A 27,709-nucleotide genomic window follows, 5' to 3' on the forward strand; every position below is an offset into this window, starting at 1 on the left:
TGGGTCAAATAGCATTAAAGTGATTTAGATAAAACCTATGTGAAACAGTAACTATTTATTTAATAATAGGTATATGGTTTTTGGTAGAGTTAACTTCATTCTATGTATCTGGAAAAAATAATTAATTTTTTTAATTTCAACTTTTTTTTGGTAAACAACATATGTATAGAATCGTGAGAAAGTAAGGAATTTAAATATGTTAATGAAAAATAAAAAAATGTTACTATTTAAAAAAATTATATTTTATAGAAAAAGTCATAAACAGTTTTACTTAATGAGGGTTTAAGGGTCCGAGCGATCTCCGCTGTGAGGGTTGCTCGGGACTCAGTTTCAACTTGGTGTGCCCTATGGTGGGGGAAGGCTACTTCCCCTCACGGGACTAACTGGGACATCTCTCCTTGTATGTACACTGAAAGAATTTTTGGGGAGGCTGCTGACTTTTAATGTCCGAAATTAGTGCCTCTTGCTCAGGGCTCGCAGCTCACCTCAAAAAAGCGAGCATCTACTCCCGAAAGGTGAGCTGCTGCCCCTGAGGAGTTGCTGCTTACCTTTCGGGAGTAGATTCTCGCCTTTTTGAGGTTAACTGCGAGCTTGAGGCAGCGAGCTCTAGCGGCACTAATGTAAAGCCTGCAGCCTCCCAAAAATTCTTTAAGTGTAGTGTAGAAAGATAACGATAGTGCTTCGTGAGTGGTATATTTATTTTTTGAATATATCACATTACTATTTGATATAGTTTTTTTTATTTTGGATAACATTACATATTTTCTGTTTTTTATATAATTTCTCTACAATTTGTAGAGAGTTAATCAAAGTTTTTCTTGAGTGGTATAGTTATATTTTTCTAAATATTATATTACCATTTGATATAGTTTTATTCATTTTGAATTTAAAGGATAGAGAAATTGACATTTACTTTTTTCCTGTTTTGAATAACATTTGATTTTTTTATTTAAAAGATAAGAAAAGAAATATTAGATAGAATTGAAATTTCGATTGATTGGATGTTGGATGGAATTTGAAGTATTTAAAATGGATTAAGGAGAAATATATTGGATGAAATTGGAATTTGACGTATTTAACCCCTTGAAAAAATTTTTAATGTATTTTTATGAAACTTGGTACCCAAAGGTTTCTGGGATCGCTAATTACAAATCTGACATCAGTTTTTCGAAATTCAAAATGGCGGATTTAAGATGGCGGAAATTTTTTCAAAATTCGTTGAATTGGCTTGAAACTTGTTACTCAGGGGTTTTAAGGGTCGCTGATTACGAATCTAACATTAGTTTTCCAAAATTCAAAATAGCGGATCCAATATGGCGGACAACGAAATAAAAAATTGATCAGATTGGCTTGAAACTGAATACTTAAGGATTTTCAGGGTCGCAACGCGCCCTCTTTTTTCTCAGTGCACTTACGAAAAAATCCTTAATTCGCACACTGAGTGTGCGACACCCGGAGACTTTTAAGTGTGTTTTTTAAGCTGGAATAGGATATTATCTTTTTGAAAAATTATCTTATATTGCTCAGTACATCCATTTTGAAGGAAAATAGGTTTCATAATGATTTATTTAATATTAATAATTAAAAAAGGGTTTTTTTAAACTACTGAAATCACCTTAAACCAAAAACTGGGTGTCAGACAAGCAGAAATTTTTCGCCGTCAACTTCATAAAGTTATCAAATACACAAAGACACTTGACAGACTAATATCAATCACGAAACATGAAGTTAAGTACAAAATGTACTGTCCAATATCAACACATGTTCAATTTTTACGAATTTAAATGAGATATTAGAGTAAAAAGCTAGAATATGGGTGTCGCACACCCAGGGTGCGGTTTAAAGGTTAATGTTAATATTTCCAAGCATGTGAGTCCTTAGAAGCATTTGGGATAAATAATAATTAATTATTTTACCCAATTAATGGTATATTAGTCTCAAATAAAATAATGATTTATTATGAATATTTGATACAAACAAATCTGTAGTTCTTTGGAAAAATTATTTTCTTGATTCAAATAAATATTTAAATTAAAAGAACATGAATTACTGAATCAAGGAATTTTCATAATAATTGATTTGAAGCAATATTTATTAATTTTAATTATTCCATTTATTTGACCTAAGTAATGCAAATTTGGTAAAAATATCTAAGTAATAGATAATAGACAAATAAAATATTTAATTGAATCAAACAATGTTTTCCATTTTTATTATTAATATTGATAATAATAGTTTAATATACCGACAGATTAGCTCATTCGGATAGATGCCTCGCTTGGCGGTCGTTTTAAGGACCAAGGGTAAGTACCCTTGGTTCGCGCCCTTTTGGCTTAGTATTTTTCCGGCACGTGAGACAATCTGAGCGGAAGGTTTGACGTCGAGGTATAATGATGTGCACCGTCGATTATTGTCCGGTACACACCATTAGAACTCGACTGTCGATAAACCGGTTGTACTCAGGAGAGGTTTTCTACAGTTTCCCTCTCCACTGGCGAGAAAACCCATTAGACGGGTGATCCAGGCAAATGCGAGTACTCCTAATTTTTAAGTCGCTCTGTAGGCGCAAAAATGTAGTATTAAGTAAAATTTAAGAAATGTTTGTAACAAATGTTCTACGGTTGTAAAAACACTTGTATAGCCAAGATTGTAGGCTTAAGACGGGTGTATAAACCCCACGATGGTCAGGGTTTTAATTTAATTTTCTACAATTTGAACTGTATAAAATATTTTTTGAATTGTATGTTGAATAAAAGTAGGGGTGGATGGGGCAAGAATAGTTAGGTAAGACCTTTTCGGATCATGTTATAAAAAATCAGTAAATTTTCGTTTTCTCTATTTTATTGGATTTAGACTATTTAATATTGATATCTGAAAGTAATAACAATATGTTCTGAACATTTTCTAAATTTTAATATTAAATAAAAATTCGTCTAAACTAGAACCTGAAAGTTAACCAATTTTCTTTAGATGACCACCAATTTATTGGTCAATAAGCTTCATTTTTCCGTATATGTGACCTGGTCTATGAAAAGGGACCTTACGTGTCAAAAAATCATTTTTTACTTTTTTGTTGATTCGGATAGGGTTTGAAATGCTCTTTAAGATGGTGAAAACCAAAAAATCATAAGTTGATTAGAAGTTTTTAAAAAAAATTTTAAAGTTAAAAAAAAACAAGAGTAAAAATACGAAAAAAAATGATTTTTTTTATTATACAAATTAAAATAACGAAGACGATAATCTTTTTATTATTTAGAAAAGTTGACAGTTTCTTTGACAACTGTCAACAGTTAAAATTCAAATTTGTTATCATATTCGTATTCAGCGAAAAAAACCCTTACAAACATGTGTCACTTATTTATACTTATTGTTGCAAGTTAGAAAACTTAGATTATTTTTTCTATGTTTGGGGAGTTTGTTATTAATTTATATAAACAATTAGTAAAAAAAAATTTCATTACTTGTATGTTATTTATTTAGATACTGTGATTCACGGTAAAGAAAATAAGCCTAAATTGATTAAAAAATAATAATATTTAAAAAAGTTACAAGGGTTTTTCTAAGTTAAACTTTAACTGCTGTTTTCTCGAAAACTTGTTTTCGCACGTAAGGTCCCTTTTCACTGTCCAGGTCACATATAATTACGCACCATTGTGTATATCAACCTAAAAAGAACAATTAAACATTTTTTTATAATTTCCAGTCTCATTAGCAGGATTTTTCCGTGCCAAACTAGCTCTAACTATTCTTTACCCATGGGGGAGTACGGAACCCATATTTCAATTTTTCTTAAATTTTGTGAAACAACGTGAATTTAATTGAAAATAAATACGATATTCGTGTTCAGCAAGAATATATTAAAGCGTGATTAAGATTACGTTGACATTTTAGAAAAGTAGGTGTTTTATAAAAATAAACTCCTAACTTCGCAAATGGTGGCAGATTGACTTCTAATTTTTACTATCATCTGTTAGGGGTCGTCCATAAGCCACGTAGCCCCATTTTTTGGAAATGTTGACCCTCCCCCCGTAGTACGCTATTACATGTAGGGGAGAGTGGGACAAGACGGGATACTTAAGGTTTAAAGCGCAAAAAACGAAAATTATCGAATATATACTTTATTATTATTTTTAATTATCATTTTTGGAAATCAGTCTTTCGTAAAAAAGGCGTACAAAGGCTATCTGTTTCTTAAAAAAGCTTATAATTAATAATATTGAAAAAATTGCAAATATCCCCATCTTGCCCCACCGGCGGGTAAGATGGGGTACTAACAAAAAACAACCTATTTCTGTCGACAAATTTTACAAGTAAAAGTTGCATCTTCATCTTCATGCATAACTGCAGTGAGCCCATTGGCCGCAGACAAAAAAAGCAGGCCAGCCTTCATTTGAGTCTAAATAATAACCATTACAATAGAGACAAGGTGTATTTTCCACTTTACCATCGCTAATTGATGATTTAACCTGACAAGCTTTTTTTTTTTTGGTCACTCTTATTTTATTCAGTCTTGATTTTAGTAGTTTTCTTAACTTCTCTTATTTCTCTTTTTTTTTGCTTAATTTGTGAACCCCGTCTTGCCCCACTCTCCCCTACCCCATCTTGCCCGCACTTATGAAATTTAATAAAACGATTAATTACTGCAATTTACGATTCAACAAAGAAAAAAAACATATAACATATACATATAACTCCAAAAGAGAGTTAATTTCTAACTCCCTTCATTCAACACCCGCGCGAGTTATTTTTTCATTGGGGAGTTAGCATTTGGGTGTGAAGTTTTAACTCTCTTTATTTAACTCCCCTGGCATTAACTCAACAATGGGTGCCACTTTTATAGAATCCCCTGGGAAGTTAAAATTTAACTCTCTTTTTTTTACAGTGTAGTTACAGTTTATTAACAGATTTTTGCAGTATATAATACAGAAAAATAAAAGTGTAAAGTGAAGAACACTTTTTTTCTCTTTTCAGAATTAAAAAAAATAAGACGAAAAAAATTTTTGTGATTAAAAATAAGGATAAGGAGGTAAGTTTTTAAAAATTGTGTGAAATACTACTTTTTAATGATATAAAATGATTTTTTTGTAATTTAGAAATGCAAGTAATAAATTAACAACTTTCCCGTCTAAGTCACTAAAATTATCTACTTTTTTAACAATTAAACTTGTAAAGAAATTTAAATAACTTTCTAGAATCATTTTAAAAATGCTTGATCTCGTCCTTGAGTTTGCCTTGTTTTATTAAAAAATTAATATAATTTCAGTAATACTTTACATGGTTTAATATTTTTTAATAAATCTTAAACAAGTACCCAGTTCTTTATTATAAAAAAGTTTATGTTGTCTTAAACAAAAAAAGAATATTTTTTATTTCAGTTCAAAATTAGAGTCTTGAAGGTAATAAACAGGTGCCATAATAATAAGGTGCCACTTTCAGAATCATGTGTTTGACTTATTTTGAAAGTAATTTTGATAAGTGATTTTTAACTTTAAATTCCTAAAAATTGGTAAAAATCTAAAGCTTAGAGTGACCATCTCGACGCCCCTCGTTCATATAATGCTTATTAAAAAGCGAATGCAAGATCATTCTTATTCACTTTTTGGTGCAACATAATTCTTATTCGATTTTCCGTGCAAGAAAAGGTCTTATTCAAAATTGTGTACAAAACAATTGCCACTGACAGAGCAATAAATGTAACCCTAAATCTTCGTTTTAATATTAAATTACAATTAAATATCTGAGAATTTCAGTGCGTATCTATTATTTTAAGAAACTTTAAACATGGATTCTCTCTTACGTATTAAGAAATATTTTTTTAGCAATTGTAATTAAAATTTATATTGAAATGAAAATTTCATAAAATTCATAGTGTAAGCTAATTTCAGATTGTACTTTTTTGCATAGAATTTTGAATAAGCATTTTATTGCACGAAAACTTTAATAAGAATTGTTTTGCACTAAAAATTGAAAAAGAATGATCTTGCATTTGTTTTTCTATAAGCTATATGAACGGGAGGCGTCGATCTGTACTGTTAATTTCAAAGTATTTTTATAATAGTATTTAATGTTAAAATACTTAAATAAAACTAAAAATGACTTAAGGGGGGAAACACTAGACGTCTGAAAAAATCGATTTTTTCTTTTTTGCATAAATTGTTAGTTAAGGTATTCAAAAATAGGTTAACAAAGTTTTTAGAGCAAAATTCGAAGTCCTTGCTGTACTAGCGATGAACGGAGTGCGCTCCAGGTTACCGTAGATTAGTAGAATAAGCGTAGCACTTTTGAGACTAAGGAGAGCAGAAAGTCACGAAAAGAGGAATTATTAGACTTACATGCTACTTATGAAGCACATGAAAGGATATATATAGTGTTGAAATATCCGATTAAAGTGTAATCACTTTAAAAAATTTTTTTGTATAAATATGAATTTTTGATACTATTTTTTCAAATGCGTTTTTCTCAAAACAGGATTTTTAAAACTGCCGTACAGTGTAGCTCAAAAAGTTATTGACCGATTTTAAAATAAAAATTTTGAAATTGTTCGTTATTAAATTTATTATTAAGTGAACTAAACTTGAAAAGAAAAAAAAATTTTGAGTACCTTTTTTAAAATAAAAAAGTTGCAAAAAAGTAGGCAAAAAATCGAATTTTTTTTAAAAGTAGTGTCAATTTTTCAATTTTTAATATTTTCACTTAAAAGTTAGTTCACTTAATAATAAAATATTTATAAAATATGATTAAACTTGATTTTTTGCTTTCGGACAAAATTTGTGGGCTCAAGACTGCACGGCAGTCATGAACTCCGGCGGAGCAGCTCTATATGCAATAGCTCCCAATTTGGAAGATTTTTTATATAAACGCCTATAAAAAATATGAATTACAGTTAAATATATGAACAACATAGTGGAAATGTTTTATTTCATTCAAAAAAATTCGCGAAAAACGGCAAAAAAACAGCGTTCTAATGTGGTTTCCCCCCTTAACTGACTAATATTCAAATTTTTTTTATTTTATAAAAATTTTGTATTTTCTTATAAATTTAAATTTAAAAATAAATTAATATAAATAATATAATTTTTTAATTTTTAAACTTTATGTAAACTACAATATATAGAATATGAACACTAAACTTTATTTAATACAATAATTAATACAACGGATAAAAAGAAATGACATGCATCGTGTAGCGTCTATCAAAAAATGCTGTCTTTATGCGCAAGAGCGCCCTTCTTCCTTTACACTCACGACACCTACAGAACTAAACCGGCACTATTTTGAATTTTAAATTTATTCCACTAAAAGATCTTTTTATTGATTTTATTTTAAACTGAAAATCCTACACTCGGTCATCTTGACAACATCTGACCTCAGATGTTCTGGCACTGGGAATTAGTTTTCTTCAAACTCTGACCACTGTTTCATGTGATCACTCGCTGTTGATGTTGTTTTTGGACCCTCACCGTTGCCGATTTTTTCCACGATGTACCGATCATTCCGTAATACTTTAGTTACCTTGTAAGGCCCCAAATATTTTGCCCGGAACTTTAAACCTGGACCTCCTTGAGTCCTTTGAATAGCTACAATGTCATCCTTCTCGTATTCATGCGGAGCTTTTCGCTTTCGGTTATAGCTCTTCTTATTCTCTTCTTGCATTTTTTTGATTTGTGCGTGAGCTTTTTCACGATGCTCACAGCGTTTTTCTTGATAGTCCAATAAAGTCTCTTCTTCCAAAATTTCTTGCACACGTAAATCTTCCTTTAGTCTCATTTTGACTCCAAACTGAAGAAAAAACGGAGAGAAACCTGTGCTTCAGCATGGTGCGTGATTATAATACTGTTGAGCTATTCCAACAAATTTGTACCATTGCTCAGCATGAGGCATGGATAACTTAGTCATCATAGGAATCAACGTCCTGTTGACCCTCTCCACTTGGCCATTTCCTCTTGGTATTCCAGTCACAATTGCATGATGTTGAATATTTTCCCGTTGACAGAAAGTTTGAAATTCCTGGGAAGTAAAGGCAGTCCCTTGATCTGTAATGATTGTCCTTGGATTTCCAAAAACCAACGCTTGTTTTGTTAACCTATCTACTACCTCTGATGACGTTGTACTCTTCGTTGGGTAAAACCACACAAATTTGGTAAAAGCATCTATTACCACCAAGATGTGCTTATAACTTTTACTTGTCGATGGCATCGGCCCAATATGGTCGACGTGATACGTATCTAATGGAGCTTCTTTCTGGATTGGATGAAGAAAGCCATCCTTTTTTCCGGACTTTCTTTCTGCGAGGATACACACAATGCAGTTTCGGATCACCTTCTCAACTTGCGCCTGCATATTCGGAAACCAGTACTCATCTTTGAGTAATTGCATTGTTCTTGCAGTAGCGAAATGTCCACTCTCATGAACTTGTCGAATTAATGAAGTTTGCATCAATTTTGGCACAACAATTAGATCTTCTCCTTTCAAATTGATCATTAAAAGTCCTCGAGTAACATGATAACCATCGGTAGTCTCTCCTTCAGTAATTTTTTCGCTAATTGCCTTTAATTCTTCGTCCTCTTCTTGACTTGAACGTAATCTCTCTACAAGACCTGTCTCACATTGACTAATTATCATTGCAGAAGGTAGAGGAAACCTGCTCAACGCGTCCACGTGACGCATGTTGTTTCCTGGTCGATGAACAATCCTGTATCGAAATTCTTCTAAGAATAGAGCCCACTTTGTCAGTTGAACAGATAGATCTTTTTTCTTTAAAGTCTGAGTAAATGCTTTACAGTCCGCCACAATCACGAAATCTATTCCGAGTAAATACGTTCGGAATTTTTTCAAGGCCCTTATGACAGCTAAAACTTCCAATTTGTAACTATCATACCTTGATTCCGCTGGTGATGTCTTACCACTGGCATAATACACTGGATGCATAAGATTGTCGTCATCACTACGCTGCAATAGGATTGCTCCAAATCCCAAACTTGATGCGTCCGTGTGTAATTCCGTCTCAGCTGTTCATTTAAATAAATGGAGTATCGGCTGCTCACTCAATGCTTTTTTTAATTGATTAAATGCATTTTCCTGATGTTCTCCGAATTGAAATTCCTGTTCCTTCCGAAGTAAATCCGACAAAGGTCGAGCAATAAACGCGTACTGTGGAATAAATTTTCTAAAATACCCGGTTAATCCTAAGAAACTTTGTACAGCCTTTACATTATTGGGTTTAGGGAAGTGTTTCACGGCATTCGTCTTATCTTCACTAGGCGACACTTTTCCACTTTCAACAATATGTCCGAGATAGTTAATTTTCTCTTTCAAAAACTGACACTTTTGCCAGTTGAATTTCAGTCCGTATTCACTAGCCACTTTTAGTACACGACGTAGCTTTTCCACTCCTTCTTCCACGTTGTCTGATGGAATCACAAAATCATCGATGTACACTACGACGATCCCTTCTCTAATCAATTCACGAAATACCGCTTGTACATATCTGAAAAAATATGCAGGTGAATTACAAAAGCCGAACGGGGCTCTCGTAAATTCATAATGTCCACTCGGTACACTAAACGCGGTATATTTTCTGCTTCCTTCTTCTATCCGCACATGGAGAAATCCGTTTTCCATATCCATCGTCGTATATATTTTTGCACTCTGTAGTTTGTCTAGTTGCTCTTCAATGATTGGTGCAGGAAACCGAACTTTAACAGTCTTCGTATTGACTTTGCGATAGTCGACACAAACTCTCACTGGACCATTTTTTCTCGGAACTGGTACAACACGACTACAATAATCAGATATCGAAAGCTGAATGATACCAGCTTCATACCATTTACGAACCTGTTTTTCAACATCTTTTTCCTCAATATCCGCTAATCTTCTCGGTCGCTCATACACAGGAATATCGTCCATTAGAACAATGCGCATTTCTACACCAGTCTCTTTTATTTTCTCCGGTAAATAGTTCATAATCAAATCAATTACCTCGTTTTTAACACTTTCATCTTTAATGTGCGTTAAATCTAGTTCATTGTTTTCTATCACATCAATTTTGAGCACTTCTAATAAATCACTGTCACTGTTTTCTATTTTAGTGATTGTCACTACACCTTTCTTGATATTTAGTTCGACTGAACGTAGAAAATCTGTTCCTAGAATTAAACCATTCTGCACTACTCCGTCCGGAACAATATGAACAACAATCGAATAGACCTCGTTATCTATAATCAAATTCACACTCGTGTCACCTAATGTCTCAAATCGTCCTGATCCCGCGCCACGAAACTGGATATGTCGATCTGAAAGTGCAGGTGAACCTATTTTTTTATATTGCTCTTCTCGAATTAACGTTAAATCACTGCCCGAATCAACTAATGCGACAATTTTAACATTGTTAATAAAAACGTCCTTTTCACATTTATTGGCGACACAACTCACAAGATTGCAGTCTCGTTTAACATCCACTTTGCTAGAATTCGAATTACAGTCTTTCGCTATGTGCCCAAATCCCTCACACTTAAAACATTTCGAACCTAGCGACTTTTTTGAACATTCTCTCGATCGATGTCCAACTTCTCCACAATTATAACATCTGTCACTTTTTTTTGGAGCACTTTTCACTTCACCTTGTTTCGACATCTTCTTCGAATAATCCTCTCGTTGTCCTTTTTGTGATTTTGTTGTCTCTAGAACCATCTTCTTCATTTTCTCGTAGGCTTTCAAACGTTCTTTAAATTCACTGTACTTTGTTGTTCCGTATAACATAACCTTATTTGCTGGTTCATCTTCAATACCACGAATGATATAATCAATTAGTGCGTCATCCTCTATTGATCCTCTAGAAGCTAATTCTTTCATAGCAATTGAATATTCTCGAACTCCTTCATTCTTTTTCATCTTCCTCTCAGTCAGCAGCTTGTGTAAATCAGCACTATTCATTTTAGATGAAAACTCAAAATTTAAAGATTTCTTAAGTTCTGACCACGATCTCACGGCTTTTTCCCCTTGCACAAAAGTTTTCGCTAAACCCTTTAAAGATTTTTTAGCAAATATCAACATTCGAAGATCGTCCCAATCGAACAATACGGATGCTTCTTCAAAATCTAAAACCCATCTTTCAATAGGATAATCGTCTTCTCCACTAAAAGGGCGTATAAAATCTTCTACATCCTTGTAGCTTAAAGCGAACTTCATGGAACTTCGATTACTGTTCTGATCAAAGCCAATTTCGCCTCTAAAATTGTATTCTTGTTCGTTGTTCTCTTCGTGATTACCAGCATTATTCCTTTGCACAGTTCCGTTTGTACCATTTCCAATCATATTCGTCTCATTTCTTTGTTCACCAGTGTTCCTTTCATTTCTTGCTTCGCCATTGTTCGTCTCATTTTTATTGTTCGTCCCATCATCTAGATCTCCATCACTGCTATCTAGACTAACTTCGTCGTCATCCTCATTTGGAAGTAGAGAGTTTATATCCATCAATGACTTGACAATATTTTGCCTCATCTGCTCTTTATTTCCTTCATGATCAATTCCCAGCAGATTGCAAATTGACACTAGATCACCAATAGAGAATGCTCCCATATATTCCATTTTATCCCGATACTCCTCGGAATCTTCGCTAAATGTGAACCCTGCCCATTCTCTAAGTCTCTGGCGATTCCCTCTATCACCTTCGGCTTCAAAAACAACTTTGTGAAAAGCCACTATTGTTTTTCGCGAGGCCAATTTTATTTTCTTCTTGATGTACGAGATTTGCTCTAAGCACTCCATGCTTACAAATACACCACTCGAATCAAATCACTTGCAAAAAAAATGGCCGCCGAACCACTGTCCACTGCTTTTTCACAAAATGCCACACAACGCGTTCGTCAGTTTAATATATACACAATCCAACTGTATATAACTTATTTTTCCGTACTTCGAAACAAATCTCAGTCTTTTAGTTTATTTATTATACGTCTTTCGTCTTAATAGCGTCTTTTCGTCTTTATATCGTCTTTCGTCTTGATGGCGTCTTCTCGTCTCGGCCACATTTTTTTTTTTAACTCATCTTTTACACGTACAATCTCATTCGCGTTTTTCCATTTCTTTAACTACATCCGTATCCCGGTTGAGCCCCCAATTGTAAACTACAATATATAGAATATGAACACTAAACTTTATTTAATACAATAATTAATACAACGGATAAAAAGAAATGACATGCATCGTGTAGCGTCTATCAAAAAATACTGTCTTTATGCGCAAGAGCGCCCTTCTTCCTTTACACTCACGACACCTACAGAACTAAACCGGCACTATTTTGAATTTTAAATTTATTCCACTAAAAGATCTTTTTATTGATATTATTTTAAACTGAAAATCCTACATTTATTATAAAAATGTTTTTGTGTAAAAAAAATTAGGTAGGATAGTGTTGTATTACTATGATTACTATGAGTAAAAATGAAAAATTAAAAAAAAATTTATATTGTAAATGTTTTAAAAAAGACAATTTTTGATTTAGCTTGATACTTTTTTAACCAGAAATGGCCAAGCATTTAAGTTAGGAAAATACATAAAATTCTGTCATGTTTGGCTTTTTTATTTGCATATTTACTTGTAGATTTTAATGTTAAATACTATTAGCATTAATTAATACTATTGACATTAATTGTATTAAAATAAACTGAATGCTTCTTTCAGCTTTATCCAAAGAACATTAAAACATGTAAAGTATTTCCAAAATTATATTAATTTTATTAAACAAGACAAAGTCAAGAAATTTTTTAATGATTTTGGAAAGTTAATTAAATTTTACTTTTAAGGGCATGTTATTCAGTGTAACGTTTTTTCATAGTAAAGTACATGGGGCACGTGACCACTGAAAAACATAACCTTAAGTTTAATTTTTGAATACTTATATTGAGTTTTAGTGTCTTAGACGGGAAAATGTTAATTAACCCATTAACGCCCACCAGGACACAAAATGTACCATGATTTCACGACTCTTATTTTGTATGAAATATTTAGTTAAAAATTTTAGGAAATACCATTTCCGACGTAAAATTTATCGCTCTTTCTGAATATGAAGCTAAAATTTGTTTATAATTATCTCAAAAAAATTTATAACATTTTTATTGCAAAAAAAACACACTTTTTTATGAAATTTTTTTTTTCAATTATTATTTTGACATGGAAAACAAAAGAATATGGCCTCCAAAGCACAAAATATCGCGTCCTCGAACTCTCAGCTATAAAATTCCATAATTACTTTTTATTAAATTCAAGATGGCGGATTCGCTTGAAAATAGTTTCTCGGGGGTTTTTGGGGTCGCTGATTACGAATCTGATGTTACTTTTTTAAAATTCAAAATGGCGGTTCCAATATGGAGGATATATTTTTTAAAAAGTGATTGGATTTCCTTGAAAATAGTTACTCGAGGGTTTTTGGGATCGCTGATTACGAATCTGATATCACTTTTTCAAAACTCAAAATGGCGGATCAAATATGGCGGACATATTTTTTAAAAAGTGATTGTATTTGCTTGAAAATGGTCATTCCGGGGTTTTTGAGGATGCTGATTACGAATCTAACATCAGAACAATAATATGTTTATCGTTGTTCTTACCACCAGGAGGTCGAAGTGCAAAAAAGACAGTTTTTTTAAATTTTATTTACAAATTTTTTTTTTTTGTATTTTGCCTCGAAAAATATAGCCACTATCATGCAAAGTGCAACAAAAAGACACAAAAATTGTGTATTCAATGTGGCATATATATGTGCGTCACTTGTTTTTAATCAAACCATATGTTGTGTTAGTCTCTTTTTTATCTTTGTATAAAAAATGTCATAATTATATAAGTGTCATAATTATCTTTGGTTCAGATTTAGAAAGCAGAATTAAAATTTTATATTATTTATTTTAAAAATGTTAAAATATCCAAAAAAAAATTTTTAAATAAAAAAAAACAAAAAAAATTTTTAAAATAAAATAAAAGAAGTAGCTTTTTTGCACGTCGACCTCCTTGTGATAAGAGCTGGGCAACGTTATTAAAATTTTGTTGACGGCTAACGGACGTGAAGGATAAACATAATATTGTTCTAAAGTCAGATTCGTAATTAACATACTCAAAAACCGCCGAATGACCATTTTGAAGCAAATACAATTACTTTTTAAAAAATTGTCTGCCATATTGGATCCATTATTTTTAGTTTTGAAAAAGTGACATCAGATTCGTAATCGGCATCCCCAAAAACCCCCGAGTAATTATTTTCAAGCGAATCTAATTACTTTTTAAAAATTGTCCGCCATATTGGATCCGCTATTTTGAATTTTAAAGAAGTGACATCAGATTCGTAATTAGCGACCCCAAAAACTCCCGAGTAACCATTTTCAATCAAATCTAATCACTTTTTATAAAATTGTCCGCCATATTGGATCCGACATTTTGAATTTTGAAAAAGTAACATCAGATTCGTAATCAGCGACCCCAAAAACTCCCGAGTAACCATTTTCAATCAAATCTAATAACTTTTGAAAAACATTACCCGAAAATTTTTTTCGGCCTTTTGCATTTTGGAAAAATGGCCATTTTCGTATCCGCCATCTTGAATTTAATGAAAAGTAATTATGGATTTTTATGGCTGAGAATTCAAGGATGCGATATTTTGTGCTTTGGAGACCATATTCTTTAGTTTTCCATGTCAAAATAATAATTGAAAAATTTTTTTCATAAAAAAGTGTTTTTTTGCAGTAAAATTGTTATAAATTTTTTTGAGATAATTATAAACAAATTTTAGCTTCATATTCAGAAAGAGCGATAAATTTACGTCGGAAATGGTACTTCCTAAAATTTTTAACTAATTATTTCATACAAAATAAGAGTCATGAAATCTTGGTACGTTTTGCGTCCTGGTGGGCGTTAATGGGTTAATACATTTTGCAAAATAAAAAAAATATTTATAGCACTAAAATGTAGCATTTACATAATTTTTGCAGATAGTGTACAATTAATTAAAATTGCTTTAATAAATGGTAATAAATCATTAATTAGAGAATAATTTAATCCCAACAAAAACATCTTTGATGTTTTAATATAATGGGTTTTGACCCAATAAGGAAAAAAAAATTTTTCCTAATAAGGGAAACTTTTTAAAAAATAATTTTTAAAATATAAACATATGTTTTTATTAAATTCAGATTTAATTTAAGGTTATATTAAGGTTTTATTTTATGTGGTAAAAAATTAGGAGTGTGCGCGCGACGCGCGCCCTTTTGGTTCTAGTTACTATATAAGACTATGTAAAAATTATGCATAATTTGTTAATTTTTTTTAAATGATATTGAATGCATTTGGTACTATTAATTAAAATTATTGCAAAATTTATTTATTTTCTTACATTATTTTTAAGATAATCAGGGTTCTTATGTTATGGCAGTTGCGCCCAGCAAGTATTCACGCGCGTTTACGCGCGTTTGTTTTAGCTAGTTGTTGATGGAATTGATACAGCCCTTCGGGATTGTAACCTATTTGCACAGTCCTACCGTATGATGCATGAAGAAATTAAAAAAACAATGACTGAAAATAATGCAGAAATTGAGCCTGAGATGCAATTATTATTTTCATTAAAGCCTGGGATGGATAGTAGACGTTATAATTTACAAAGTGTCAATGAAGTTGCAGCAATTCTGACTACAACTGCTGATGGTGATATTCCAGAATCATATGTTACCTATATAATAAGAATACAAAAAGTTTACAATATATAAGTTCTATGAATCCCAATGTTGAGCCATGGATATATCCTTTATTTTATCCACATGGAACAAGAGGTTGGGACAAAAATCTGACCTGCGCTAATACAAATAAACGTGTATCAAGAGCTGCATACATCAGGCATAGAATGGCTTCTAGGGACAACAATGTACTTTTAAAGGGTGGTAGATTATTTCAGCAATGGATTGTCGACAGTTATGTGAAAATTGAAAAAGATAGGACAAATTTCTGTCGAAATAATCAAAAGAAACTTCGTGCAGATACTTACGAAGGTCTAATTGATCATTTACAAAGAAGAGCTGATGATTCGAACAATGAAGTTGGGAAAATTGTAATACTTTCATCATCTTTCACAGGTTCTCCGAGAAATATGTTACAGCATTACCAAGATGCAATGGCTATTGTGAAAAAATTTGGTAAACCTGATCTTTTTATTACGATGACGTGTAATCCAAACTGGCGTGAAATAAAGGAAAATTTATTACCTAACCAAACTGCCTCTGACAGACCAAATATTGTATCGCGTGTTTTTACCATAAAAAAAGATAAACTTATTAATACTATTGTAAAGGAACAATTATTTTGCGAAGTGATTGCTTATGTGTATGTCATTGAATATCAAAAACGTGGATTGACGCATATGCATTTATTAGTGACTTTGAAACAAAATTATAAAATAACAACACCCGAGATTGTAGACAAATATATTTCGACAGAAATTCCAAGTAAATCAGAAAATGTTATACTTCATGACATCGTTATGAAAAATATGATTCATGGCCCATGTGGAAATTGGTGTAAAGATAATAATAGTAAATGTTTGAAAGGTTTTCCAAAGCAATTCTGTTCTGAGACAATAATGGATGAAAACGGATACCCAACGTATCGCCGCCTTAATACAGGACAATACGATCGCCTAAATGGAGGAACTACAGATAATCAATACGTTGTTCCATACAATCCTACATTACTTCAGTTATTTAATTGTCATAAAAAATATTATATTATATTATATTATATTATATAATAAATATTATAATTAATTAAAATTAATAATATTATATTATATATAATAATATTATAATATTATAATATTATATTATTATTATTTTTAATAATATTATATTATATTTACAAATATTTTACGGATTTAATACTTGAAACTACTTCTACATTAGTAGAAGTAGTTTCAAGTATTAAATCCGTAAAATATTTGTATAAATATATTTTTAAGGGACATGATGCTGCTGCTGTAGTAATTACCGATAGTAGTAATAATACAAGTTCTTTAGAATATGATGAAATAAAAAACTTTATTGAAACTCGATATGTTAGTCCTGTTGAAGCATGTGATAGAATATTTGGTAGACCATTACAGAGTAAAAGTCATTCTATTCTCCGATTACCTGTTCATTTAATTAATCGGCATACTGTAACCATTAGTGAAGAAACAAATGATGATGCTATAAATGAAGCTTTACAGAAACGGACTATGTTATTAGAATACTTCCGATTTAAATAGGCGTGATCCACAAGCTAGACAATATACATATGCAGAAATTCAATGTTATTATGTTTTTAAGAAAGAACGTAGTGACAATGCATTAAAATGGGTAAAGCGTAAAGGGTCATTTAATGTCATTGGACGGATGTATTCAATTTCGCCCAGTCAATCAGAACTGTTTCATCTTAGATTACTTTTAATAGTAGTTAAAGGCGCTACAAGTTATGATCATCTGCGAACTGTCAACAATATTGTACATGACACTTTTCGTAGTGCATGTCTAGCATTAGGCCTTATTGAAGATGATGGAGAATGGGAACGTGCTTTGACAGAAGGAGAAGTATGGATGATGCCACAACAATTAAGACGTTTATTTGTGCGTATTTTAATTTATTTCCATCCAGTTCATCCAAACGAACTTTAGGAAAAGTTTAAACAGGCTATTTCTGAAGATTATCAGAAAAATTATCCATCTAATGAAGCTAATAAAAGAGTATATAATGATATAATTAACTTTTTGTTGCATGAAGGATCAAATATTCGCAATTTTCCTGAAATGATACAGTTAAATGAAATAAGTATTGAAACAGAAAATCAAACGAACAACGAAATGTCATTACAACAACATAAAGAGATTGGTGAAATACAATATGTGAAACTGAATTCCAAACAGAAGGATATTGTTGATGAAGTATTAAATGTAGTTATCCAAGATAAAAGAATACCATCTTCTTCATGTTATTACATTGATGGACCAGGTGGATCCGGAAAAACTTTTGTTTATACAACTTTATACCATTTGTTAAGAAGTAAAGGAAAATGTTTTTGTACTATGGCATTTACAGGCATTGCCGCAATATTACTTCCCCGTGGTAAAACTGTACATAAAACGTTTGGGATGCCTGTTCCATTGTTCTATGATTCTACATCAAATATTAAAAGTGAATCTAAGGAAGCTACATTTTTGAAAGAGGTGGATGTCTTTATTTGGGATGAAGCTCCAATGGCGCCAAGATATGCTATGGAATTAATTGATAGAACATTACGCGATTTTATGAATGTTGATATGCCATTTGGTGGAAAAACTATGCTTTTGGGTGGTGATTTTAGACAATTATTGCCTGTTAAAGTTAATGCTACTAGAAGCGAATTAGTTAATTTATCTATTAAATCTAGCACATTATGGAGTCATTTTAAGGTAATATCATTATCAGAAAATATGAGAACTTTACCTGGTGAAATAGAATTTTCAGAATATTTATTATCAGTTGGAAATGGTACTTTAAATAATAATGATAATAACACTGTTCGACAAAATTTTGCTATAAGAATAAACGAAAGTGATTCTTACAGGATTTTCGACGTAGATTACGAATCTGTAAGTGAAATTGTCCCATCACGTCTCAATTTTGAGAAAAACGGGGTCAAAATGCCAAAAAAATATTAATATTATTTAATATTATTATTTATATAAATAAATAATAATAATAAAATATTATTTAATATTATTTATGTCATAATTTTATGACACTTTTTGAAGTACAATAAAAAAAGAACGCGACGTGATAAAAAGCTCAAATATGGCTTAAATGAGAGCTCAAACCCTCAACTTTAACATCCAAAAGCAAAAAACCATGTAGAAATAAGGGACCATCCATAAACCACGTAGCCTGCTTTGGGGGGGAGGGGGTTCGGTAATGTGCTACGTTAGACCACATGGGGGAGGGAGGGTTTTGAGTCTGAGCAACGTAGCTTTGTATTTTTATTTGACATAGATTTTTTTGAAATTACGCGGGCAGCTCGAAAGTCAATTCGAGAGATATATGTGGACGTCCACATGAGAAGGGCCCATTTTGGCACTATTGGAGTTATCTATATGGGCGTATTTCTGGCAAAATTTGGAAAATTTTGAGTGGTCTTAGAACTTTTTTGGTTAAAAATTCGCTGAGTTACGGAGTTTAAAAGTTTAGAACGCCAAAAACCTCATTTCGAGAAAAACGGTTACCTTGAAGATAAAAAACCAACAGGTTTTAAATTTTTAAAACCATTCCCCCCTCTTAATTTTGAAAATACGAAAAACTTTTTTTTTCTAAAAAGGACAGTTTTTCTATTAAAGAACCATTTTTTTACAAGATTAATAATTAGGTACAATTTTATTGTGTCATTTGAAGAAAAAGAATAGATATTAGATAACTTATTTAAAAATTTTTGACAGTTTCTATTATGAAAAAATTAACGTAATATCCAAATTTTCATTTCGACAATTACGAAAAAAAGACTCTAACATCAATATCTCTGGTTCTTCTGGGAACTTATTCAGATAAGAATTGTTTACAGTCCAGGACACCTTAAAGATGAAAATCAAGAGGTTTTAAATTTTTTCCACACCTCCATTTTTAAAATACGGATTACTTTTGCAAATGACCGCCAAAATAGGCCCTTTTCATTTTTCTAAAGAACCAATTAAATCAAACAGTTAAATTATCGATAAATTAATAAAAACCGCATGATTCGACTTGTCAAAACATGTAGATTGATAATAAAAAATTTTTAAAAATTAAGATTTTGCTCCAAAATTACTAAATTGTGATTATCTTGAAAACTAGAACCGACAATATAGGCCGCTTTTATGTGGAATAAATATATAAATATATATATAGTGATGAAAAAAAAAAATATATATATATATATATATATATATATTGATTAAAATTAAAAATTAGTCTTGTATCAAACTCTTACTTGTCAAAAAAAAACTGTGATTTAAAAACATTTAATATTGTTTACTATGTTTCAATACGATTTTATTGATTATTATTAGAAAAGAGATTTTAATATTCAAAAAAAGAAAAAAGCTACGTTCCATTAGGTAGGGGGGAGGGGGTTCGGTAATATGCTACGTTAAGCTACGTGGGGAGGGGAGGGGTCGAAAAGTTCAAAAATCGGAGCTACGTGGTTTATGGATGGTCCCTAACTCAAAATTGTTGGGAACAACTTTTTACCGCATGCGCGTAAAACAGCTATTATTTTGGCGATATTTTAGCAATTTTAGCGAAAAGTTGTTCCCCACAATTTTGAATTATTTCTACATGGTTTTTTGCTTTTGAATGTTAAAGTTGAGGGTTTGAGCTCTTATTTAAGCCATATGTGAGCTTTTTATCACGTCGCGTTCTTTTTTATTGTACTTCAAAAAGTGCCATAAAAGCCATTTTTTGGCACTTTGGCCCCGTTTTTCTCAAAATTGAGACGTGATGGGACAATTTCACTTACAGATTCGTAATCTACGTTAAAAATCCTGTAAGAATCACTTTCGTTTATTCTTGTAGCAAGAAAAAACCTTAATTTTGTCGACCAGTGTAGTATACTAGCACCAGAGCAATGTATAGAGAATGGTGATATCATTCATAAAATATTTGGATAATTAATTATCAATAAAAAATACGATGATTTAGCAAAAGTAGCAATATTGTCTGCTCGAAATGTTGATGTTGATGAAATTAACAACAAGGTACTCGAACTGTTTGATAATAAAAGTGAGCGAATTTATACAAGTGTTGATAGTACCGAAAATTGTGAAAATGGAAGTATAAATGATGCTATTTTAACAGAGTATTTGAATACTTTAAATCCATCAAATTTCCCGCCTTATGAATTACGATTAAGTGCCAATTGTATTGTCATGCTACTTCGAAATCTTAGTATTAATGAAGGTTTATGTAATGGAACGCGAATGCAGGTATTAGAACTATCAAACAATCTGCTACGTTGTCGTATTTTAACAGGTGATAAGGTTGGAGATATTGTATTTATAAATCGTATTACGCTGTATTGTGAGGATATTTATCCTTTTACTTTCAAACGACGGCAATTTTCTATAAAATTAGCATTCGCAATGACAATAAATAAAAGCCAAGGACAAACTTTTGACAAAATTGGTGTTGACCTTCGTAAAAATGTATTTAATCATGAGCAAGTATATGTTGCATTTTCACGAGTTAAATCTTGGGAATCATTAATTATATATTTAGGAAATCAAAGACCTAATTTACTAATCAAAAATTATGTTTACACTGAATTATTGAAATAAAAGTAAATATTTTTTCTATAAAAATGTCTGAGTCGTTATATATTTTTTTTTCTTAAAAAAGGAGTGTGTCTCAGTATGGCTGTCTTTACGCGTAAGACTTTCTTCGACGCTTCTTATTGGTAAATTACGTCATTTTTTGTAATAAGATTCACACGTAAGATTTCTTTACACGTTTCTTTCTTATCAATTGGTCAAAGACGTTTTAATTTCCTAATTTCAAATAATAGTTCATACTTCAGATAATTAAGACACTTATTTGTACGTATTTTAATGTACTGCCAACCAGTTCATCCAAATGAACTTTGAAAAAAGTTTAAAGATAATATTTCTCAAGATTATTAACGAAATTTTGCATCCCATGAATCTTATAGAAAAGCATATATTCAAATAAATTATTTTCTTCGAAATGACGGAGTACTTACATTTTTTGTATAATATTTACAGAAACCACACTTATATTTCTTTTTTATTAATATTAATTAATCATACTGAGTAAATAGTAAATTTGACTTTTATAAATCTTTTTGCATTTCTAAAATTATCTTTACTTTATTCTATATTGTATTAATCCATTTATTTTCACATGCATTTTTTTATAAATATTTCTTTTGTTTTTTTTCTGAGATAGAAGTATGATTTAGTAAATTATTTTCAGAGGCCTACAGAACGTAAAGTTAAAAAAATCCCAAAAAATTTATTGGCACTTTTAACTATCAATAATTGAAAGAAGATAAAAAAGCTTCCTCAATATAATATATACCAATTGTTTAATTTTTTATTTTATAATAATTATTTTAAAGTATTAAGATAAAATTTCAAAAAATACAAAATTTCAATTTTTCTAGAAAAATTAAAATATTTATTAACTTTATAAATATTGATAAAATATTTATACTTTATATACATGAATCGATTCGTTTTTATGTCAGGAATGCAATTTTGACAAGAATTAATTAAAATTTTAATATAGAAAAAAGTTATTTCAAAAAATCCAAAAATTAATTTTTTCAAAAATTAAAAAATTGAAAAAAAATTTTTTTTTGATATTTTTGAAAATTCTTCTGTCTGATTTTTGGTATTCGTAACCGTAATACACCTACGAAATTTTATCAAAATTCGTCAAGAGGTGTAAGAGAAAATTTGTCCACAAGAATCGGTGACATATACACATACATACACACATACATCCGGACATTTGTTGCTCTCGACGAATTATATATACTACACTTGAAAATTTGTAAAAATAATTAATTCTAAAAAATTCGAAAATCGACATCTCTATAAGGCTTCCTTTAAAAGGAAGCAAAAATAAGTAAAGAACTGAGAAAAAAGATGACTTAAAAAAAATAAAGATATATCTCTTGAGTAACAGTCTCGGACAAAAATTTATAGCAAAAGTAGGAACGATTTTAAGAAACAAAAGTAAATTTTTAATTTAATATCCTCTGTTTATGGCTTTCTTTGACAGTAGAGATGTTTTTTTGCTAGCTAAGTTAAAAATAGTTAAAAATTGTTTATTTAGTAACGTTTTTCTTTCATCACTACTTTTTAAAATATAAATTTACTATGGAAGATTTTAAATGTTACAAAATTTAATTAACAAATAGATTACTTTGATTATAAAAAGGTTTTCTATAACTTTTATAAGTACTTTTGTTAAAAAAATTTTTAAATTAAAAAAAGGATTGCGCAAGAGAAAAAACGCGCGCGCGGCAGCGCGCGATCGTTCTCGTATAGCAAATAGCATGCATTGTACAGTACAGCCGTCGTCGTTGTATTCTGCGTGATTGCAAGGAGAGAGTAGCGAACGCGCACGTAATTCGCGCCGCCGGCAGTCGCTACCCCCACCACTCGCTCTCTTCGTACCGCGACAGAGCGAAACTCTTATATCTCGTGACACGATTCAAACTCCTCAGTTCGTTGCCTGACATGCTTCAAGGAGGTCCTTGGGAAGGATGGTTACGAACTCACTCCCTAGCCCTTTTACCACTTGGACCTCCCTGCGGGAGCTCTCACGAGAGGACCTCGTGGTAAAGATTTACTTTTCCTATACTCTGCCCCCCAGATGTATATAGGAGCTCTTATTACACCTGAGGCTAAGCTACGGAGACGATTCCTTCTCTCAGGGAGCACCCTGGATAAGGAATCGACCGTTGAGTTCTTAATTCACGAATCTTTCGCGTCGGACAAGAATATCGGCAGCGTTTCCGGTATTAGAATCTTGTTTCTGCCTTAACGAAGAGCAGATTCAGTTTCCTCAGAGTGCATGTCTTGGTCGCGTCGGTCACGATAGATTATGGAACGAATTCTAGACTAGTTTTGTGAATTATAAACTCGATAGTATGCGATAGTTTCAGACAAAAGGAAAACCTATGTAAACTAGTTTCGAATATTTTATTACTCGCATTCTTAGTTATTTTTATTGTTAATAATTTTTTGATTAGTAAATGTAATTTACTCGCGTCTCGAAATTATATTCTTATTAATATTTCTCGATTAGATTCTCGACCATTATTATATTTTCGTCGTACTTGAATTATTATTATTATTTTCTATTTTATAATTGTTAATTCTAATTTCTAATTATTTATTATTTGTTGTATAATATTATTTTATTAATATACTTTTCTTTCGAAGGTTTAATTCTCGCCTCGTTATTGACTACACCTTTACTCAGAATCACAGAAATCAAATTAAGCTCAATAGATGGCGCTTTACGCCAATAACTATGGATAATTATTTATTTAATTAATATTTAAGGGAACCCGGACTCCATCCGGCGAGCGAATTCCCAGCAAATAAAAACCCTATCATTACAATTTGTTTTCATGTAAATAAAGAATAATAAAAGTGACTTTGAGAACCTTTGGTCGCCTTGGGGCGAGAATCTCGTAAACACCCAGAATATCCGGTTTCGACGTTTCCAATTTCTGGAGCATATGGCGCCAAATTTGAAAAAGTTTATTATTTTATTATATAACAATTATTAATTATTACAAATATTGTTTAAAACAATTTCCCTAATGATTTTTAGCGTAGTTAATTGGTTTAAACAATATTTGTAATAATTAATAATTTTTAAATAATAAAATAATAAACTTTTTTCAAATTTGGCGCCATATTCTTCAGAGATGGGAAACGTCGAAACCTTATATTCTGTAGGTGAAATAATTATTCAGTGCAATTCTTATAATGACATTTATAGGTTAGTAAAATAATAAATTAGAGAATTTAAATCTTAGAAAAAATGTATGTTATGTAAAATACGAATTAGGACATATAAAAATTATGAAAAAGAATTATTTGGAAAAATGAATATTAGGAAAAATAAAAAATCGATTAAAAAAATTATTTAAAATATAATTTCGGTAAGAAAAAAATTATACGAAATAATTATTTGAATAAAATAAAATTTAAAAAACTGGTTATTATACAATAAAAAAATTTGTATAAAATGTTACTAGATATTACAAAAATTTTGAAAAATACTATTTCGATATAATAATAATTATGAGAAGTGACAATTCGGTAAAGTTATAGTTAGAAGAAATACGAGTTAGAAAATGTAGTATACTATTTTTCTTTATATCCGGCCGAAAGTACGCTTAATAATTTATTAATTACAAATCTTGCAATCGCGTTCGATTTGACAGCCGGCCATCTTTTACTTTTGTTCCCCGCTTCAGCGTCGCCATTGGCATCTCCTGAAGCTCTGGCTTTTTCTCTATCTCTCTCTAAAAGAAAGACGCCGTTATTGACTTTCGATGCCGGCCCCGACATTTGCTGCACGAGCGAAGCGAGTGCTGCTGGTCGGGGGGGGGGGCATCGAAAAGACAAGCAAAATCCAAATATAACTACAATTTTAACAACTAAATAAATAATTAATTGCAATAAATGACCAAAGGAATAAATGAAAGTAATAAAAACAACCTTCTAATATAAAATATCAGTTTTTGTCACAACTAAAAAATATTAATTAATTCATCAAAATTAATAAATGTCGGGAGCATGTATCGAAAAACCATGTAAATAGACAAATATATAGCTGAAATTTTTTTTTTTAAAGAAATAGTCAATTTTTAAAACCTTTTTTTTATTTCTTATACTATAAATATCAAATGTAATTAAGTTTTTTTATTTATTAATTGTATTAACTACACTAGTTTACAAAGATTTTGATCCGCGGTATTATAATGTCATTTCTTATGTAAAATTTGCTCCTGAATCCGAATCTGAAGTCAGATAATAAGAAAGTAGAACAGTTTTCGAGATATGGGTAAATTTCAAATTTTTGAATTTCGACAAATAGTGGATTCACTAATAATAGGGGAGAGTCTCCAGTTGTGAGACGGGTTTTATTTTTGACCCGTAAATTGTAAACGGGTAAACGAAATTGTAAATAAAATACACCATTCGAAAGGTAACAGAAATACGCAACTTTTATTAAAAGAAAGTATAGTGTTTCGATGAACTCAAAAAATTTTACGATACATTTTCCGAGCACATCGCTTTTTTCAAAAAAAAAAAATGTCTCCAGTTGTGAGACACTCATTAAAAATTGCTAAAATTTAATAAGTTTGACATAAAATGTTATGTTTAGTAGAAATAATTAAATATATTAATAATATATATTATTATATACTAAATAATAATATTTATTCGCCAAAATATGACTATCAAATAAACACAATTTAATAGCTTCAACAAGAGCATTAAAATTGATTTCTTCTGAATCAATTGACTTTTTTCCACTTGACATGCCCAAAAATACTAGAAAAAAAATCAAAACAACATTTAAATAGTGTGCCTGCAAAGTCGTATTTTTTATGCTGCCCAGATGGGTGTTGACACCGTCTCACAACTGGTGATATGCCGTGTCTCACACCCAGAAATTGGCGCTATTTTGAAAAAGGAAAATTAAATTATTTTCAACCGTAGATTGGAACAATGCAATATTGCTTCACAAAATATAAGGAAAAAACACTAAAAGAAAATGCATTACATTTACCTTTTCCAATTAATTAACTTGGAAAAAAGTACTTTTCATTTATTGAAAAAACGCTTTTTAGTCGATTATCACACACAGTGTTGGTATTTAACAAAAACAGTTAATATATCCGCTTCGGCGTACACGAAAAAGTTGGCTCATATAAAAAGAAATGTTTTTATATAAACCAATCGGCTTTTAAATATTGCATGTTAAAAAAAATTGACTGTCTCACAACTGGAGGTGTCTCACAACTGGAGACTCTCCCCTACCATTATTTCCGAATGTAGTCGATTGATTTCAATTTTCTTTGAAGCAAATTAAAGGTAATTTAATTTCCAATAAAAAAATATATACAACATTTTTAATTTGACTGTCGGTTTAGGAGCTAGTTATGAATTTGTTTGGAATTTCTCATTATTTTTAACAGAATTTTAGAAATTGTTTGACTTTTTCGGTTAATTACGTCCTAAAAAAGTGTTTACTTCGAGTTTACTTTTTTGAAAGTCAAATTACAGTTTCTTAGGAAGAATTTAAGCCGTTGCCGATCAAAATTGAACTGAAAATATAGAAGATATAAGCACTTAAGTAAAAATACAGAAAATTAGATTTTATCTCATTTTACGAATTTTTAATGACATGTCGTATGGTTTTAGGTTTAAATAAATTTTTAACATTAAAATAGGCATTTTTTGTGAAAATTACACGAGCAAATAAAGCAAATAGAATGTCGCTACCAAGAATTTTGGGACGAGGCAATGATTGGTGATTTTTGTTATTTTTAGATTCGAGAAACAGATAATATCCATAAAAAACAGTGCAAATCGAACTTAAGACAATTTTAATGTTTAAAATTTGTTTAAACCGAAAACCATACGATATGTCGTTAATAAATCGTAAAATTGGGTAAAAACCAATTTTCTTATATTTTTATTTAAGTGCTTTTACCTTCTATATTTTCAGTTCAATTTGAATCGGTAACAACTTATTTTCTTCCTACGAAATTGTATTTTGACGTCCAAAAAAGAAAACCCAAAGTAAACACTTTTTTTATGTCGTTATTAACCGAAAAAGTCAATCAATTTCTAAAATTTTGTTAAAAATAATGAGAAATTCTAAACAAATTTATAACTAGCTCCTTAACCGTTAGTCCGATTAAAAATGTCGTATATATTTTTTTATTGGAAATTAAATTACCTTTAATTTGCTTCAAAGAAAATTGAAATCGATCGACTGCATTAGGAAATAATTGTATATTAGTAAATCCACTTTTTGTCGAAACTCAAAAATTTGAAATTTACCTATATCTCGAAAACTGTTCTACGTTCTTAATATCTGACTTGATATTCGGATTCGGGAGCAAATTTTACATAAG

The 27,709-nt window shown here is 30.8% G+C and overlaps 1 protein-coding gene across 1 annotated transcript in view; it reads right to left on the reverse strand.

Moving 5' to 3' along the window:
• The window catches only part of LOC122508725 (sodium-dependent dopamine transporter-like), a 346,409-nt gene that overhangs the window by 271,106 nt on the left and 47,594 nt on the right, over positions 1-27,709 (reverse strand). The gene's annotated exons all lie outside the window — the stretch shown is intronic.

The sequence above is a fragment of the Leptopilina heterotoma genome, unplaced genomic scaffold (assembly GCF_015476425.1).
Source record: "Leptopilina heterotoma isolate Lh14 unplaced genomic scaffold, ASM1547642v1 Lhet_550, whole genome shotgun sequence".
Taxonomy (NCBI): Eukaryota; Metazoa; Arthropoda; class Insecta; order Hymenoptera; family Figitidae; genus Leptopilina; species Leptopilina heterotoma.